A 20,006-nucleotide genomic window follows, 5' to 3' on the forward strand; every position below is an offset into this window, starting at 1 on the left:
AGACATGAATCAAGAGTCCAATTAGGTTATACTGTAGACTCTATAACAACTTTCAGAGCTCCTTTTTCAATTCAATGTACTCCAAATGTGTTGGAACTGCCTAAATTCTAAACCAACAGGATTATTGGCTGGCTTGGAATGTCAGGATTTTTAACATTAAGTCCTGTGGAGGACATCAATTTGGGAAAAGTTGCTTTAAAAGTTACCAAGACTCTATAATGAATAAAGTGTAGGGGTGTCAAACTCATATCATCATGGCAGTGTCACATGACATACTGTCTATTTATCATCTATCTATCTCTAAAATAAAGAGGAAGTTCATGTATAAAAAGGAGAAATCACAAACTACTCTCTCCATGATGAATTGAGTTTATAATGCAAGATTTGATAATAATTTCTTATTAAGGGTATGTGTTCTTCAATGGTGGGATTCAATTTTTTTTACTACCAGTTCTTTGGGTGTGGCTTGGTGGACATGGCAGAGGAAGGAGACTGTAAAATCTCCAGTCAGAGGTGGTATTTGCCGGTTCTCTGAACTACCCAAAATTTCTGCTACTGGTTCTCCAGAACTGGTCAGAACCTGCTGAATACCACCTCTGGTATTCTTCCAGAATGATTTAGAACAGACTGTCAAACTCGCATCGGTGTTGTTATGTGACATATCATGACTTTTCCCTCTTTCGCTAAACTGGGTGTAGGCATGGCCAGCATTCGGCCCATGGGCTGCGAGTTTGACAGCTCTGATTTAGAAGAAGTGTTTAGAACTTGCTTGACATCATGCTGCTATTCACTAATGGGACTGATTGAGGCTTTTTTCAGTTTCTATGTGAGTCTGAAAGCAAAATACATCTTTGCTTTAAGAATACAGTTATTTAAATCAAACAACCCCTTAAAATAATGGCATTTTTTTTCAGAAGCCTGAAAAGTCCTGGCTCCTTTAATGAATAACAGAAGTACTGGGCTCACTCTTATGTGAGGCCTGAAACCCCTCTTCTGAATACTTTTTGAAGCATGCCCAATCCTAATTACTATAACTTTATAGATAGGATATGCATCTCAATTCAGCATTCATAGTCAGTGCATTACCAGATCATGCCACAGAGGGAAAAATGGAAAACAATGACATGGCACGGCTAACAAGTAAAATGAAAATATTAAATTTGACAAAAAAAAAATAAACAAATGAAACAGGTATAGTTTGATTGCACAATTCAGCTACTGTGGGCTGTTTCCACAGACTGAAAAGTCTTCCAATTAATAAAATAAACAAAATTCTATATGAAATATTCTTAGCCTAAGCAAACTGGAGTCTAATATAAATACTGACATCCAGTAATAGAAACCAAATCAATGTAATGTATTATTATCTTATGCCTTATTACAATGATAAGATAAATGTGGAGGTGATGAACTAACTGAAATCTTTTTAGAATACAAGAATTAAAATGTATTTTAATATAAACAACTTGTTAAGAAAGCATTTCAAATTCTAAGCATTAAAATTTATTTATTTGTTAAATTTATTTGCCACCTCTCTCGCTGTGGGGCTACTCTAGACAACTTGCAACAGAAAAATTAGGGAAGTAAAAAGTGTAAGCATAACAGTAGCAAAATAATGAAACAATACAATAAACAAGGAAAATATAGTGAGATTAAAAGATGAGTGGAGGGAATGTGAGGGTGTAGTAGTATATGATATAGAAGTCACCTCCAGTCTGATACTCCCCCACTGCGTCCCCAAATTATGAGAAATAAGAGTTTAGAACAATTGTTGATGCTAGTCCACTGATAGCACTTCTTTTAATATGGATCCCTTGAATTCATAATTATAAGTCATTCTTCTAGGAAACAGGCAGTGGTGGTATGCTACCTGTTCTGCCCGGTTCTGCCGAGACAATAGCGGTGATGAACAGTGGAAACCAAACCGGTTCTCTCTGCTGCTCTGCTGTTGGTCCCATCCGCCCACCTGGGCTCACATACTCACCTTTATCTTCTGCTTTTGAAGCGCAGCTCCTTTGCGCGGCACAGAAGAGTGCCATGCAGCAGCTGCTGAAGCAACTGGGAGAGTGCAGGCTTGCAGGAGGTGAGTTGGAACACCTTTGCGCCTGCGCAAATGCCTCTGCGTCCGCGCAAAGTGAGTGTTTGGTGCACACGCGCATGCAAAGTGTGTGCATATGTGCAAAGCACGCCCACCAAGCCATGCCCACCAAACCGGTGCTAAAAGTTTTTGAATCCCACCACTGGAAACAGGCATTGGCAATCATCAATACAAATAAAAAGCAAAGGTCTGGTTGTACCCTCAATCATTTTATGTTAAGATTTCTAGACTTGAACACACTAATTGTGTACAAATAATGCCTTAAATGCTGTCAAGACTTGTTTTCTCCCCAACACAGCTTTGGTTCTTTGTGTACGAGCAATTATCCCTCTGCTGCATAGAAGAATGTAATGGATAATCTCCTTTTACTCTGGTTCAAATAATTGATGGAAGAACTTTAATAGTGGCAAAGAACTTTGTGACCGTCCAGAAAACATTGAACTACACACTCTAGCTGCATAAGCAACTTGGCCAATGGCAAAGGATGCTAGAAATGAAAATTTATCAACATCTGGAGACTTCTACTATGTCTCCTGAGAATTTATAGGATGATTCATAGGTAAAGTTCATTAACAGGAGAAGAGTAACTAGGTATTGGCAAGGATATCTATGAATCATATACCAATGATTCCCTGACCTACTACAAAAATGTCTTTATAGTTCTATAAAGCGAAAAAAATGCATATAGCTAAACTTCATTTTAATGAATTAATAGAGAAGTGCATAAATCTTAGAACTGTTTATTTACTTAACAAACATATGTCTATTAAATATGAAAGTGTATATAAACTGAATAAATATCATTTCCATGATGACATAATTGCAGAAATGATACAAATCTGTCACTTGCAACAGTTTTCATCAATTGTGCAATGATGTCAGGCAAATTGTCCAAATCAATGCAAATGATGTTATTACATAATTGATCTAAATTGCCATGCACATTTGGTGCTTTAAATGTAAAGAAAGGTAAATCAAGATTTCACTGTACTTTCATTCACTAGGCAACAGAGGGATATTACAAAATGTCTGAAAAAATGAGGTGAAACAAGTAAGTGTGAAAGGAGAGCCTGTTGGTGGAAGATCAAAAAGTCAAAGGTAGCCATGAATGTGCAATTCAAGGCATTATTCTCTACCCCCTACTTTTTAAAAATGTGTATGATTAATACTAGAAGGGTTAGTGAGAAAATCGTTTCTATTTGCTATGTTAAACATATTAATATAAATGTTTAAATTGTCCAATCTATGGTGTGGAGAAATATGCCCTTTGAACTTAACATGTCAGAATAATTTTTAAAAACAAATGTTAACATATTAAATATCCATGACTCACTTAGTGATTCTCATACTTGTAATTTGTAATCCAAAAAAAGCAGAGTGTACCTATTTTTCTCAAATCAATGATTAAATCAATCAAAAATGATCATTAAAGTGAATGTTTGAGTTCCCCTTTAGGTAAAAGTTTTAAAACCACTACTTTTGGGGTAGGGTTGCACTTATGACCAAGTTATACATTTTGATACTATCCATAGAGTGAATTTATTTATTTATTTATTTATTTATTTGATTTGCCAATTGTTTACAAGATAATAAGTATAAGCGTATACATAGTTGTGAATACATGAATGAATGACTAAAAGAGAGAGAGAGAAAAAAGAGATGTCTACTTAAAACTAGTAACCAAAATCTGGTTGTTAAGCAACAGAACCACTGTTTGCCTAGTCTGCCATTTAAAGTGATGAAGTAATTACAGATACAGATAATCAGAGTTGGAAGGGACCTTGTAGGTCATCTAGTCCAACCTCCCACCCAAGCGGAAGACCCTACACCATTTCTGACAGATGGCAGTCCAATCTCTTCTTGAAAGTCTCAAGTGATGGCGCTCCCACAACTTCTGAGGGCAAGCTGTTCCATTGGTTGATTGTTCTCACTGTCAGAAAGTTTCTCCTTATTCCCAGGTTAAATCTCTCCTTGTTCAGTTTCCATCCATTATTCCTTGTCTGGCCTACAGGCCCTTTAGAAAAGAGCTTGACCCCTTCCTCCCTGTGGCAGCCCCTCAAATATTGGAAGACCGCTATCATGTCTCCCTCTTTACTAGACTAGCCAAGCCCAGTTCCTGCAACCGTTTGTTGTATGTTTTAGTCTCCAGTCCCCTAATCATCCTGGTTGCTCCTCTCTGTACTTTTTCTAGAGTCTCAACATCTTTTTTATAATGTGGTGACCAAAACTGGATGCAGTAATTACATCGGTTATCATTTTATCCTGAGGTTATCAATACACATACACATCATTAAACTCACAGAGTCACAGAGTCTCTAGAAGTGTTCCCAATCCCTATAAAATGAAAGTTACAAATGGATATGTCAGCATTTCTACAGGATACTTCTCAAAAGTAATCAAATTTAATAAGAATGTTACATTTTGTTAATGTTACATTTTGTTAATATTTTATAAGATCCAACAGAAATCACGACATTTCAGTGCTATAGTGGGACGGTATCTAAACTATTTTGCAAAGAAACATAAAAGCCAAAATTAGGATGGATACTTAAAAAAATTATAAAATATAGCTAAAAAGAAAGCAACAGAAATTCTCTGAAGTTGACAGCCATGCTTTAAATTCAAGTGAGATTTGGAAAGAAATGGAAGGGGAAAAAATCAGGAATATTGGATTTAATTTCTCAGACGAAGAGGGATATATAATCTAGCCAATAGAAATATACTCACAAACCTGTACTTTACACAAGTACACAATGATAGTAAATATTGAATACAATCTTTGATAGGGAATAAAAAGAATTTATACTGAGGAGCCAAAGTTGGGGAAAGTTCTAGAAATTCACACTGAAAGTCTGAATACATTCTGAATAAGTCTATATGAAGAATCCTACCTCTTGGAAAATGTTTAATACTAACTCAGTGGGACAAAAAGACTCCAAAGTTCATCATTATTAAATAGCTACAGCATCATTTTATGAAAGACTATGCTATTGGTGTATTCTTCAACTGTTGGCTCATTTGATATTACGCCATTAATGGCAAATAAGCTAGTTTTGAGACCAGACTTGGTAGCTAGACAAATTATGTTGAGGGTTACTTAAACAAATGGTTACTTACATACACCAAGAAATGGCAGTATTGTGTAATGTTTTGATTTCCATCACTCCCCCTCAGCCATATAGTGTTTAATTTAGAAATAACTTCTTAGTCTAGAAATTACATTTCTCTAATATTCTGGTTCTTGAAACCATTTTTTTTACAATGTGAAGTAGCAGAATTGCACTATTGAAATTGTTCCAGTGATGTGCTTCTGGAAGTATAAATTCAAATATTATTTCCTGCTTCCATAAAATTCCTGCTTCCATGAAACCCTATTTACAAAAAGAATAATATGTACTTCAAAAGAAAAAAAAGAAAACTTAAAAGTGACAGAGGATCAAAGGCATATTTAAATAAATATTTAGCGAAAAGTACAAAAAAGAGGAATAAACCAAAAAATATACTGATGAAAATTTTTAAATAATCGAGTGTATTCACAAATGAAAAAAATGATGAAGAACTTTACACTAAAAAGGGATATAGGAGGAAAACCACCTTCCAATATATTTGGAAACAGTGGGAAACCAGATTTCTGTTTCATCAGTGAAGACCACATTTTTAAATTTTAAATTGCAGGTTAGGTCAAATTAACAGCAATTATGCTGTTAAAGCTAGCAAATAAACCGCATGACTATAGCTCACTATTAGGGATGGTGCAAAAAATGTGAAGAAAAGTGCTCAAAATGGTAATGTTTCTTGTTAAAAGTATCTCCCTTTATTCTGAACCTGGTTGAATATCTGCTGAGCTTGGCCTAATTCAAAATGGTGTCGGTAGCCCATCCCTGCCACCATCTTGTTCTTTCTGGCAGCCTTCCTCACATTTCTCAGGCAACTTGATAAATAGATTTTTTTTGCTGTTTTCTTAAATATTAAATAGTAAAGTACCATCTCTGATGTTCTTGAGTAATGAATACATATTCCCCCAAAGATGAATTGATTATTTCAGGGATGTATATAGTACAACTGAATACATTCAGTGGATAGTAATAGACAAAGCATGGATTCATGAAGTACAGAAGTTTAAATTGAAATTTTTTTAAAAGATTCTGAGCACTTGAATTGTCGCCCTTGCTACTTGCTGGATATATTAATTTTTCTGTAAAATCCATCATGCAGTTTTCTGTGCACCCACACAAATTTCCTAATCGTGATCTCAGCAGAATTTTAACACTTTCATTTAAATCTGATTTGGGCCTTACAGAAAGTCTAAGAAATTCAGCACAGGGGTTGGTATGTGTGTAATGAGGGAAGTCAAGAAGTTCATCAAGACATTATTTGAAATATGACATTTTACCTCACACCTACTTGGGAACAAAATGTTGAAATTTATATTAGGATAGACAGACTCACTGAAGTAGTGAGAAGGACAAGGAAAGCGTGATACAAAATGGTGGATTATAGCAAATGCACAGTAATATGAGAAGAGTAATTACTGAAGTAAAAGACAACCTTGCAAAACATCAAGAACTGAGAAATACTGTTTGCTCTTAGGGTTATAAAGATTTCATCTAGGAGACAATGGGTTTTCTAGCGAATAGATTATTGGCAAAATTGCAAACAAAAAAGAGAGGTTCTGCATTTGCAAAGAAGATCTTTTCCCCCCAACTAAAGCAAGCCCTCCTAAGAATGAGAGAAACTAGAATCAAAATCTATCCTCAATATTACTATTACAATGGGAAACAGGGAATCTAGAAAGAATTAATGAAATATTCCATGTTTCACAGTTTGCAAAAGCAGTTGTTGAAGCTCTACATCCAACATGTGCTTTTCGAAAGCAGAGCTAAGATATCTTTCTGTGTGTTGTCCTGAAAAATTGTTATTAGCAGAACAAAAGTTTTGTTAACAGTACAATGTTTACAAAAATGCAATTGCTTATTGATGGAATTTTTTATTTTCAGAGAAACAAAGTCTGTTGTTTTGGACAACAGAGGCCTAAATTAAGCTTGACATAAAGAGGCCAGATTTATCAACACAAATCAAAGACACTAAATTCCATTCCATGTCATTCTTGCATGGCAAATGGCTTAAAGTTTGCTGTAGTGTAGTCCATCAAAGTTTGTATCAGTAGCAACCGGAGAATGGTTTTTGATTGTGAAAGGAAAAATTAAGCAAAGTGGGTATTTTGAAAATTTCACCCACTTTTCTTATTTCTGAAAAACATTGTCTATAGATTTCCCCCAATAAAAAAAAATAATGATTTCACATAACAAACCTTGAAGAATATCACAAAACAACCTAATACCCCAAATGATCTTGGTGAACCCTAAAATTGTGTCAGCGAAACAAAAAGAAAATTTGAACAAGTAATAAATCATCATTTAAATGATAGGTACAGAACAGATTACAAATAGTTAACACTTACAAAATACTGAGATGAGGATAACATGGCCGAATTCTCCCTCTTCTTGAAGACAGCATATAAAATTCCCCCAATCATTCCTCCAAAGAGCTACTTATTTCTCTATCCCTTTGTTAGCTCTATCAAAATTTATGTCCCCAGAAAGGGGCATTTCTTGCAATGTCTTTCAGCCTTGCAAAACTAGACAATCTTAGCAGGGGCTGCCATGTTGAATTGCAAGTCTGATATGATTCAACAATTTTCTTTCCCTTGCGTAGGGTGGCAAAAATCCAAAAAAAAAAAACACCACACACCAAAAACCTTAGCTTCCAATTACCCAGAATCAAAGTATTTTGAAAAATAAAAATAAAATCCTAATTAACAGTCAGGAGAAATAATAAATAATAAAGCCCACCAAGTTGGGTTGGTTTAAACAAATGGAATATTTTAACATAAAAAAGCGAGAAGAATGGAGGAGGAAAGAAAGGATGTAGGAGTAGCAAGTGCCAAGCACTTGGACAAATAAAATGACATTTTAAAATATTTTCAAAAGAGCTACATTTGATTTCGTACCAGAAAAAGATGTGCCGGGAAGGAGAAAGATTTTTCTGCTCAGTAGCCGCTGGCTTTAACTTCGATGATCTGGACAATCATAAGGAATGGTTTCTCTTTTCAAGAAAGGCCAGTTTCAGTGAAACAGTCCCCCCCCCCCATGCGTTCCCTTTTCCTTCTCAGAGCAGTTCAGCGCCAAGAAATGGGCGGTGCCTGCATGCCAGGCTTCATCCGAATGAGATGCCAAGGCTGACAAGAGGCTGGCATAAAGAGAAGCTGGCACAAATTCCTCCACTTGGAACTCCACTTCAATATACCCTTCAAATAGTCTCCCTTTATTAGCAAACTGGGAAAAAAAATATCCATGGAACCCACCCCCTCCCAAGCTCCCAATCTCTAAAGTTTCTCAGTCTCTATTGAGAACCATTTCCAAAGCATAATTTCCATCCAATACCTATTCTTTCAACCCATGCCAGTTCAAACAAGAAGCTCATTCTCTCTTCTCTCTGTGTTAGCAGCCTAAGATATGTACATAAAATAAATGTTGACTTCTACTTTCCTAACTTGAGATGTTGGAGGCGGCAAGCTCCTTTAAAACACAGCCAAAGAAGATGAAAGACAAAATGAAACAAAAAGAAAACAAACACAAAACAACCCTCTTATGTTATACAAGAAGCAGTTTCATTTTGCGAAATGTTTCTTTTGTCGGCGGCAAAAATGGAGTTAAGAGGCATAAATGGAGATGAGGATGGTTTAAAAACAAATCAAAGCAAGCAAACAAACTACCGGGATATGCCAGAAGAGGACACCCTCCCTCCAGCTCCCATTTTCCATTTTTTTCTGTGCCAGCCTTAGAGAGAGAGAGAGAAAGAGAAGAAATTTAAAAAAAAGAAAGCGAGCAAGCAAGCGAGCGAAAGGGGCACTGAATAGCTGCTCGTTCAGAAATGGGCCTACAGCCATTTCCACTTTGGAAGCCTCAGCAGTCGTTCTTTCTCTCTCTCTCTCTCTCTGTCTCGCTCTCCCTCTCCCCACATTCTCCCTGCCCACTCTGGCTTAGCTGCCAAGTCAGAGTTGGCACTGCTTCCCAGGCAGCACGGAACAAAGCCATTTCCCATCCCTGTACAGGCAACTGTCAATAAGCAAAGTGACAGTCACATCTCCTGCATGTTAATCTTAATGGACAGGAGATGTTTGCAAGAGAATAAAAAGCCCCTTCGTCCCTCCAAAGCCGTACAATAAAATCATTTTTTTAAAAAAATTAAAGGAAAAAGCCTTCTTTGTCGACCCTATTTGGAAGGATCATTTAAAAATACAGCTGTCTGCAACAAGGATTCGAGAGGGAATGAAGGGGGGGGGGGGAGGAGAAGAGGGTTTACCCACCAACACCCTGGCAAACAAGGCTGCTCTGCATCTGTTGTACCTGTTCCTGTTGCCTTCCTTGCCTCTTGGAATCATGTCAAGAGAGAAAAGTCGCCTCAAAGCTGCGGGTCTGCAGCCCTGTGCAGGAAGTTGGCACCGATCCCAGGTAGGACTTTACTCCCACATTTCTACCCTCCACCCCCTCCTGCTTCTTCCCCTCCCCTTCTTCTTCTTCTCCACCCACCCACCATCTCCCTTGGTAAATTTCACCCTGCTCTTCCTCAACCCTGTACTTAACTTACCTTTCCCCCCTGCACTGCTGTATGCATGGGTGTGCATGCATGTACATTGGGAATCAATTCAGATGCACTCAGGACCCTCTCGAATTCAAGCTAAGAAGCACAAACACCCCTTAAGAGTGACCCGGGTGATAAAGGCAGCAACAGCTTCTTGTCTGCACGAGTTCTCCTACATGCTGTTTCACACATGGGTTGGGTAGTGGTTGGGTTAATTCTTTTTTTTTTTTTTTCCATGCTGCCAAGGAGACTGGACAGAACACAAGGGCGGGGGGAATACTCCGAACTCTGTACAGCACAATGAATGGAAAATGTTGAGCTTCGTGAAACTCCCAAATCCAATCCCTCCCTCTCCTCCCCTTTCTGCATTTTTAATACTGCCCGGCTTCTGAATTGTTTTGAGCCCACGGTTGGGAGGGAACATACAGTATGGACTCCCTGCTATTGGCAAGAGTCTTGCTGGGGGTGGGTGGGGAAGAACCAAGTTCTCACAATCAAACAGCGAGAAGAGCAAAGAGAAATTAACATCCAATTAGTGCCATGTTTAACGAAGGAGACAGAGACAGCCGTTGTTTTATTGCTGTGTTCTTTTCTTTTGGATCTGACAGGCAGCGCAAAAGGCACCCCCAGATTGCAGTGACGTCATTTTTTTCCTCTCTTCCAAGTTTCACAAAGGTTTGTCAAGTTAGGCAACAAAAAAAAAAAAAAATTAAGAAGAAAAAAAAATACATTCAAAGCCAAATGTCACAAAAACAAAAAATTAAAAATAAGATTTCTCTTTCTCGCTCTCTGCCTCCCTTTCTCTTTTTCTCTCTCTGTCTATGTCTGTGTGCCTTTGCTTGTTTTCCGGCTCACTCAGCTTGTAAAAGTTTGAGCTGTGTGACACTCCTCCCGGCCTCCTTTGGCAGCGTGACAAGAACTGCTTTGGTGTATCAAAGAGAACAGGCAGCTTTTAAGGAAGGAACTCAATTCAGAGAGATTAAAGAATTCTAATGTTTTAATCAAGGGAAAGCAAGGGGACGGGGGAGCTTTTCCTTACATCTGGTGCAACATAAGTGGCTCTCTAGATGTTGCTCCTGCAATTTAGAATTAAGGGGGTAAAGGAAATGAAAGAACCAAAATGAGCCAGGGAAGTAGCATTAACCACCCCACTGTTTCTCCCTCCATAGTGGTGAACATCCAAGCCTAGTATATGCAGAAATTTTGAAATATTCTTGGGCATCATGGTTGCAGACAAAGTCTTTCCAGTTACACATATGATTCTTACCCATTGGGGGTAAGAACAGAAGCCATTTTACCTAACATTATAGCCATATATTTCTTCCTACGAGACAGTCCCAGTATTCTCCTATCAACAAGAAAAATAAGATCCTTAATAAAATGCTTTTAATTCTGTAACAAAACAATTGGCAATTTCTCACTTTCTCTCCCTCCCAACCCGCAACCTTTATATCTGGGCCTCTTGTATCCTATCCAAACTGCTGAGAATTGATTTCTTCAGCTTGAAAGAAATGTAGCAAAGCTTTACGAGCACGTTTCCCTGACCAAATTAACTGGACTGAGGGATGTCCCTTGGTGACTAATGGCCGCTGTTATAGCTCAGCAGCCTTTGGAACCAAGCAGAGCCCTCTAGAGGCAAACCTACCAATTCTGGGCTAAAAGAATCCATGTTCAAAAACAGGATAACCCCAGGGATATTTCTGCACTAGGATCATTTTAAACTCTAAGCCATATTGAATATACTGGACAAAAAGCAACATGTAAATGAATACAGTAGTCATCTCTCTATTTGAAAAAGAAATGGTCAGCTTCCTTATTCCTACTCCTTCCTTGTTTCCATGAGGGCAAACAACTTTTTGATTTGAGTTCTCCTGTTATGATTCCTTAAGGTAGATTTCATTGTCATGAAAATACAAGCAATCATACTACATGGTTGGTGCTGTGACACCGGGAATAAACTGTGATGCCAGCAACAAGGCCACCAGTCTTTTCTTGCAACGTTCCCCTTTTTAAATCTGGGATCAGGTTTTTGGCTAGATATAGAAATGGATCATGACTTAATAAACATCAGCTGGCAAGAAGAGTACAGTAAAGTTGGTATTGTTAAGAGGAAGAGATCCCAACAATCACAAATAAGTACTGTGTATTCCCCACATCAATCTTGGGGAGGCAGAAAGAATGCACACTAAACATATCCACTTCTTTATGATCTGTTCTGGGATATTTTTTTTTAAAAAAAGAATGACTTGGCCTTTGAAGTAAGTAATGGAAATGGTTCAAAGCAACGTGGGCTCTGCCATGACAAACAGCTTTGTAGCTAACCTGAAGTATTTGAAGATAATCTGGAAATATTTAAAATATTTCTTCCTCTAATGTGAATATTGTATTGATACATTTTATTACTTCAAATGATGGCTTTCCTTTTCTGTAGAGCATTATAAAGAAAAGCAATATAAAATTTCCTTTAGAAGTAAAATCAAATAGACCAGAATCTTTTTACAATTTGATTTAAATCGATTTCACAACTCCTGTGAAATTTCTAAGATTAGAGAAGATACTGGTAATTAGAAAACCTGAGACAAAAAAAAAAAAGAAGTTTTGGGGTTATTTGTTTTTGCTGCAGAATGGCATTTTATTTTGTTCTCCATTATTTTTGCATAATAAAACAAGAAGCAATTGCTGATAGGGATGCAAATTGTTTTTGTAATGAATGCAAACCTGAACCGAATGAAAATCATTTGCTCCAGTCTTCATTTGTTAAGAAACAAATGCTATTATTTGGGGTTTTTTGTTGTCTCATTCATACCTATTCATCACTGATTCTGGGGCAGAATGGGGCTTATGCTTCTCTAGTGAAAGCAGCTGCCTTTGGCAGTCACCATTTTTTTTTTTTTTTACAATGCCTAAGATATTTTATATCATCCGAAGGCATCCTGTGGTTAAAAAAAAGTCCATCAATTTCACAGCATGAAAAATTCTAAAGGATTCAGGAAAAAAAAATAATCAAATGGTGATTAGAAAAATCAGATCAGAGAAAAAAAATTATAAAAGCAATCCAACCACCCGAGCCATAAAAGCAAATACATTTGAAATGATTGAATAACAAAAGAGGTACAATTTATTTTGTTAGTTAGTATGCTTATAGGCTGCTCCAATCACTTAACTCTGGATGGCAAACAACTCTTAAAACATGTAATCTGGGATTGAAAACAAATCATAGAATGTAATACATGTAAAACTGGGACTCATTTTAACATAGTAAACCAATTCCTTACTTGGAAGGATAGTAGTAATACTGTAATAAAATTAAAATAAAGCCAGATTGGAGCTACTAGTTGGTAACGTCATAGTTTTTGATTTTCACCAGAGAAGTTTTTTTCTGTAAAATTATTTTTGTATTATGCTTAAACCTTGTGAAATCTCACTCCTATGCTCTGTCTTATTTTAATGTACTATTACTGTATTAATATTATCTAGGTCACAGATGTCAAACTCGCCGTGTCACTTTGCTGTCACATGACATTTCTGAAGTTGATACCCCTGACCTAGGTAGTTTGTGTGAATCAGTTATTACCTAGGATCTGGAAAGTTGTTTTTTTCTCATTCTAGAACTGCTCTAGAACTTTGTGGTGTTGGCCTGACAAAGAGTTCCCTTGCCCTGGAGTTTCCTGTTCAAACTAAGCATAGTGGGTGGTGATAGGGCATCTTTTACAAGAAGGAATAGGAAGTCCACCCTTTGACTAGGAGAATGCCCAAAGAGAAGGATGAAAAAAGTGGGGATGAGGATCAAATGAAAGAAACGCTTTTGATTGCAAAGCTGAACAACTGCTCCCTCTTTTCTTTGCATACTAAAAAGAGACCCTTTAAGGCAGCAGTGGTGGTGGTGGTGAGAGGGGATGGTTTTGTTCGTGCGCCCGCTACTTGCACAAATGGAGCTTTGCGTGCTCATGAGCTCGCCTGCTTGCACAGCCTGGTTTCAAACAGGCCATGGCCCCATATTGTGCCATGGACCAGGGGTTGAGGACTCCTGCATTAAGGGACTCGGTAGCCTATTCGAGTAACTTTCTTCCCACTGCTACTACTCCAAGGAAGGGTCTAGGATGTGTGCCTAGCAAAAACCAGTCACCCATATGATGATGCTTCCCAGACATTTTAGTTGGAAGTGCATGTCCTATCACATCTTTCAGCTGTTCCTGTAAGACATTTTTCCAAGTTTCCATGCTTAGCAAATGGCTCCAAACCTGCAAATGCCCCACACTATCCAACAAGCTTACACAAACTCAAAGTTCTCTTGATGGCCTAGACTAGAAACAATTACCAGGCACTCAAGGATCCAGAATGTCTGTTAAATATCTTTTATTTCAGTAGATCTAATGTCATTATGAAAAACAATGATTGTGAGGTTATCAAAAACAAATCCCATATAGTAGACTCAATGTTCACATTTTCTACCTCTATATCCTGTGTCACCTATGGATAAACTAATCCTAAATCCTCTATTATGGGTAGGAAGCCTCGTTTCCCTTTGTTAGTTGCTTGGATTGGAATCTGACATGAAGTTGTTTTATTTTGACTTTGTAAGAAAACAAATTTTCACACCTGATCATGACGAATTATCAGAATTTGTGATTCCCAGATTTAGATGTTATCTTGTACTCTTGTCCACATCTTGTACTCTGTACCTCAAATTGAGCCTATCATATATAGTTTGATCATTTAAAAATACTAATGTAATGCTCAGTATTGCTTATAATAACTATTGTCAGAAAAGGCAAGATAAATTTCCTCTATATAAAGAAAAAGTTTTTTTAAGGAATAACAGTAAGAAATACACCAATAATTTTTTAAGATTTTCATGGCTGAGAGAAAGAATATTTGGATATCTTTCTCCACTTCACCTTCTTCACATTTCATTTTTCTCCTATTTTGTCTAGCAGAATAATCTGGTATGTATGAGAAAGCTGAAATTATTAGTGGCATTAAATGAAATGGAATAGTTTTACTATTTTGAATGAATACAGATAATTTCAAACACTCAACTACACTTCCCTAAGGATGTGAACCTTCAGTTTCCATCACCTTCATGCAGCTTAGCCAATAAATGATAGTTCAGCTTCTAATAGACTAGAGCAGGGGTGTCAAACTGGCGGACCACAGGCTGGATGCCCACCCCAGCTCTACAAATGGGATAAATGTCGCACCACATCACGTGACAGTAATATGATGCTGCAAGTTTCACACCCGTGGGTTCTTTTCTAATCTAAATAATAATGGAGGCAGAAAAATGTTCTCATTTATGCTGCTATCTATAGGTTTTAGATATTGTTTCTTGCTTAAAAGGATCCATGTATCTGCCTATTAATATAAAAAACAGTAGGTAGGTTTGTGATTAGGCCCAATATATCAGGGGTCCCCAACTCGCCGGTCCGCGGACCGGGTACCGGGCCGCGGAACAAGCCTTACCGGGCCGCTGGTTGCTTGGCGCTGCCATCTTTTTTTGGTAAAAAGCGTCTGTGAGCTTCATTCGGTAGAAAGCTCACCGAAGCGCTTTTTGGCCATAAAAGATGGCGGGCGCTGAGCCTTCTCGTGAGCTTTTCCGGTAGAAAGCCATTTTACCCGAAAAAGCTCACTCGAAGTGTTGGCGCCACCATTTTGGATGAAAAAGCGCCCGTGACGCCACCGGAAGCGCTTTCGTCATAAAGATGGCGCGCCCAGTTGACGCCGGGAGACTGGCCGCGGCGCCCAGCTGATGCCGGAACCGTCCGCGCGCCGAAAAGGTTGGGGATCCCTGCAATATATGGAACAATTTTAAAACTTGCGAGTAAATTAGCATAATGTTCCATTCTGCCACTGTGACTGTGCCTATCTATTAAGATATTAAGAGATAGTTTAGTGTTAATGGTTAAAGTTCCTGACTGAGAAAACAAGACTATGACTTTTAGTCCCACTTTAGGCATGAGCAACAGCTGGGTGGCTTTGAGCCAGTCAATCTCTCTCAGCCCCTCAGAGTTGTTTTATTCCTATTACAAATTTGCATTTATATTGGGATCCCGCCACATTTTTTCCTCATATAACCTTGTAATATGGACTATATTAATGGTCCAAAAGATCCATGATCATATAGAAACTTCAACTTGGATCTCTATAGTGATTATGTAACATCTTAATGACTACATTTTTATTTAGACCAGGTCATTTCTAGTTGATAGCTTTTTATTTTCATTAAAAAAAGTTGTGCGATAAGGAATGGTTGGCTCCAGAACATGCCTTTTTCCTTTGGAATGGGATGTCTGGCATATTTTGGATGTGGTTCACATATTTCCAGAAGTGCACTTATCATAATAAGAAATAATTACTTTTACAATAAATTTCTTTCCTGTCTGGAAATGCATTAACCATTCCACTCTAGGGAAAAAAAGGAATTTTGTACACAAGTATTCTTTTTTGCTTCTTATCCTTATTTTATAATTTTTATCTTAATTTCTTTAAAAAAAAAATATCTCTGCAACTTACATAGAATTTGTCCTGATCCTGACTGAGACATGATTTCAATGCCTGCCACTTTCACTCTGAATTCAGCATTCAAGAATTGATCTGTATTATGGGCTTCCTAATGTCATCTCCAAATAAAACACCAAGAAAGGAGACTAGGGATTAATGGATAGCAAGCTATTCACTGCCGATTTGTTTGTATGCCAAAATCTAGTCATGCCCTTTGTGGGAAGCTTATTGCCCTGCTCCCCCTCCTATTGGGATCTGTTGTCTTCTTGTCTACGTGCTGCCTGCTCTGGCACTGTACAACAGGAGCAGAGGAAAGCAAACATTCCTATCACTCTAGGCCAAGGGCGTGCTCCACGGCATCAATAATGGCTCCTCTGTTTAGCAAGCAACACTGCATCATCTTTAGTCATATCCCACACACTCTTGTCCTGACTGGAAAGCACCTTCATTGCACAGTTGGCCACTCTAATCCTATACAGGGAAGCTACCTGAGCCTGATGCCTGGGAAGTCGTTATCCCCTTTATAGAATGAAACTTCAGACAATCAAGATAGATCTGAAACATATTTGCTCCTAGACTCATGGGCCAAATATTGTGATTACTTAAATGCTTGCCAACTACCCTAGATCAGTATCAATGTTTGATTTCACAATTTTGATATTGACCCGCCACTGACATTTAGTCAGTGACTAAACACTGACATTTAGTGTTTAGTAAGTGAAGCCTGGACTAAAGTTTCTATTTAGGTGTTCAACCAATCATGTGCTTTCCCAGATACTCCATTTTGTTTTTTACCCTCAAGGTTTCTTGATTTCTCCATTCCTGATCCAGTTGACAATGTTCTGTGGCTATCCAGCTTTAGTGGGCCGATATTCCTTCCTTTTGTGTAGGTATGTTCTTGTTGTTATTGGAATTATGTATATTTTGAATTGCCCGACACCAGCTGGCTTCTGTGAAATTATTTTTTGCTACAGATTGGCTGTGTGTATGAATGTCTATGAATGGTGCATTTGTATAGTAATGTTGTGACAAAGAAAGTCTAAAGTTTAAAAACATCCAGGATATCATTGAACTGCTGAAGCTTCAAAGGCATGACAAATACTTAAAATTGTGAGAGATTTAATCTTAAAGGACTCAGCATGATTTTACAGGTGAGTACATATAGCCGAATCCTGACTCACAGAATCAAGAGTCTATTCAATTTTAAATTGCAAATCTATAGAGGTGGGCTTATCTTGCAAGTCTGCCAAGATGGCTTTTACTTTCTACAATGCACTCCATTAGTTTGCAACAAAATTTTGTATCTTTTTCTAACAATGAGGGGCAATGGTAGCAGCTAAACAGTTTTTAGAATTAATATCTTATTTTTTTAAAAGAACAAACAAGCCACAATATAATGAAAGTATGCCAGGACCCACTGATATGAAAACACCTACATTGAAAACTTAACTTTTAAATTCTGATTCAAAACTTGGAAATGAAATCTTGTAATATGAGCAAATTTCAAACTTTTTATCTCACCTTTTGCTTGAGTCAACCTTCAAAACTATAAACCTTTCTAGGTATGCTCTGACATAGATACTCAAGTGTTTTGAATAATTTAATGACTGTGCTGGTCAATTTTGAGGGGGGGGGGAAGATGAGCAACTAAACTCTTTTCTTCCATCATACATCATTTTCCAACTTCATCTTTGAGAATTAAAGCCATAGTTGCTTTAAACTTTTATTTGAACTATGTTTTTTGTTAAGAACCCTGCTTGAAAAATAACAAAAATGCATTGAAAAATTGGAAGATTAACACTTCTCAGTTACAATTTTTTGGAAAACAGCAGGTCTCTTCATAATGCTGGGGGTGGGGAAATGAAATGGAAAATCTGTTTAAGACGATACCATTATCTCCAAAAGGAACTAGATATAAAACACACAGGAAACAAACAAAAAGGGAGACGGGCATAATATGCCCTCCTTCAAGAAAGATGAAAAATATAAGAGAACAACACAATTATACACCACAAATATTAAATAAATGAACCACTTGCCAGTTTGTCCCTGAGAAAGGCTGAAGAATTACAAAACGGGAGGTACTTAGTGACTTTGCTCAAGGAAATAGTTCTCAAAATTCAAAACAGCTGCATTATGCTAAAAATAGGTAATGATCAGAAGAAGGAAGTGAGGTCTCAGCTGTATGTGTCCTGTTTTAGTAGATCTGAGGTATCGTTCTACTACTGGTGGCTCCTCGACCCAGCCAAGTCTGTGCTGGGCTTACCACAAGCACAGCTGGGTTTTTTAGAAAGAACCACTCCATCCAAGTTGTTTGCCAAGTTCTTGGTGGAGTGCAGTGGAGTTTTAAGATTCAAGTTACCGAAAAGGATTCCTCCTGCTACACAATTCTGAGATATTCAGAAATTCTTCTTAGAGTGCCCTCAGCAAATGAGAGATGGATGACCAGAGGAAATAATCTCTAAGCGGTGGCATTCCAGTTATGATATAACCTTCCCAGAACAGGTCTTTTGATGCCATCTTTGTTGGATTCACATATAATGCTAAGCCATCATGTGATTGCTATTTAGCTCACCATATTATGCAATCCTAGCTAACAATCAACCCATAGTACAGTAGCTTAGTAACTGTGTAAATTCAATATTTACCCCCTACAGAGCCAGAGTAATTCATATCTATTTATTAAATAGATTTTAACTTTTGATTCTCAATTTAAAATTGTTTTAACTTTTGATTCTCAATCTAAAATTGTATGTTTTAAAAATTAAAATAGTTACAATATTCTGTATTATTTTAAATTGCATTTTAAATCCTGTGCTATACGTGCTTGCAAGCTGCCTGCAGTACAAACTGATCAGCTAAATTTAATAATAAACAATACTGTATAAGCTTTTGTTGGCTTTAGAATGAATGAATCTAAAAAAGATCTACTATCAACTCATTTTCTGAATTTGAGTAAATAACTCTGTACCTTTGCTGAATTTTAAAAAAATCTTTAATACCGTCTGCCCTCTGTTGTCTTATTAATATACTACTCAGTTGTACAACCAAATCAATCAGCAATTTGCCAGCTGACTGAACACAAAAATGCAGGAATTGATATATCCCTCTTCTCCCAAGCAAACAAGAATAGGATCTGACAAAAAAAAAAAAAGCAAATGCATCATCTCTGAAGCAGATTTGTAAAATATATCAAATGCTTCTGAAAACAGACTGGGAGAATTAGAACATTCAGACTAGCCATATGAAACTGCCTTGTATCTAATCATAGCCTGTCATTAGTTTGAAGTTATCCCAATATATGGGGAATATCTTGTCATGTAATGATAATAAGACTATTTTCAAAACGCAATGACTGAACAAAACTCAGTACTGGCCTTTAGTTTAAAGGGATAAATTAGGACAGAAGGTGGCAAAAGACAGAAGTCTAAGAAATCTCAAACTGCACAGGAAAGAAAAAAATACCACTTGTATAGTCTAATTTAAAAATTAATATGGCTTTTATTGCTTAGATAATGATCATCATGTTAAAGAAGGGTAAAACCACCATCAGATTTATTTAAAAATTATTGTTTTGGAATAGTACTGTTCAAAGCTTTCCATATATAAAGCATTAGTAATCCCCATTTAATCATTTCTACTTGTTCATTAAGTATGTGACTTTTCTCCTCTGACTCAAAAAGTGGATACTGATTGAGGCTAAGGGACAATAATTTGTCTAATGTTAATGAGTCATTACATGACACAGGTATGACCTTCACTG

General features: G+C 37.2%; 1 long non-coding RNA gene across 1 annotated transcript; it reads left to right on the forward strand.

The window, feature by feature from the left end:
* The first annotated feature begins 5,708 nt into the window (after positions 1-5,708).
* On the forward strand, positions 5,709-18,988 carry LOC113418773 (uncharacterized). Its single transcript, XR_015748540.1, has 3 exons — positions 5,709-9,612; positions 10,351-10,417; positions 17,046-18,988. It is a non-coding gene; the product is annotated as an uncharacterized LOC113418773 (long non-coding RNA).
* Positions 18,989-20,006: the final 1,018 nt, after the last annotated feature.

Source organism: Notechis scutatus, chromosome 3, assembly GCF_049901735.1.
Source record: "Notechis scutatus isolate UNSWTSFEM ecotype Mainland chromosome 3, rNotScu1.2, whole genome shotgun sequence".
Taxonomy (NCBI): domain Eukaryota; kingdom Metazoa; phylum Chordata; class Lepidosauria; order Squamata; family Elapidae; genus Notechis; species Notechis scutatus.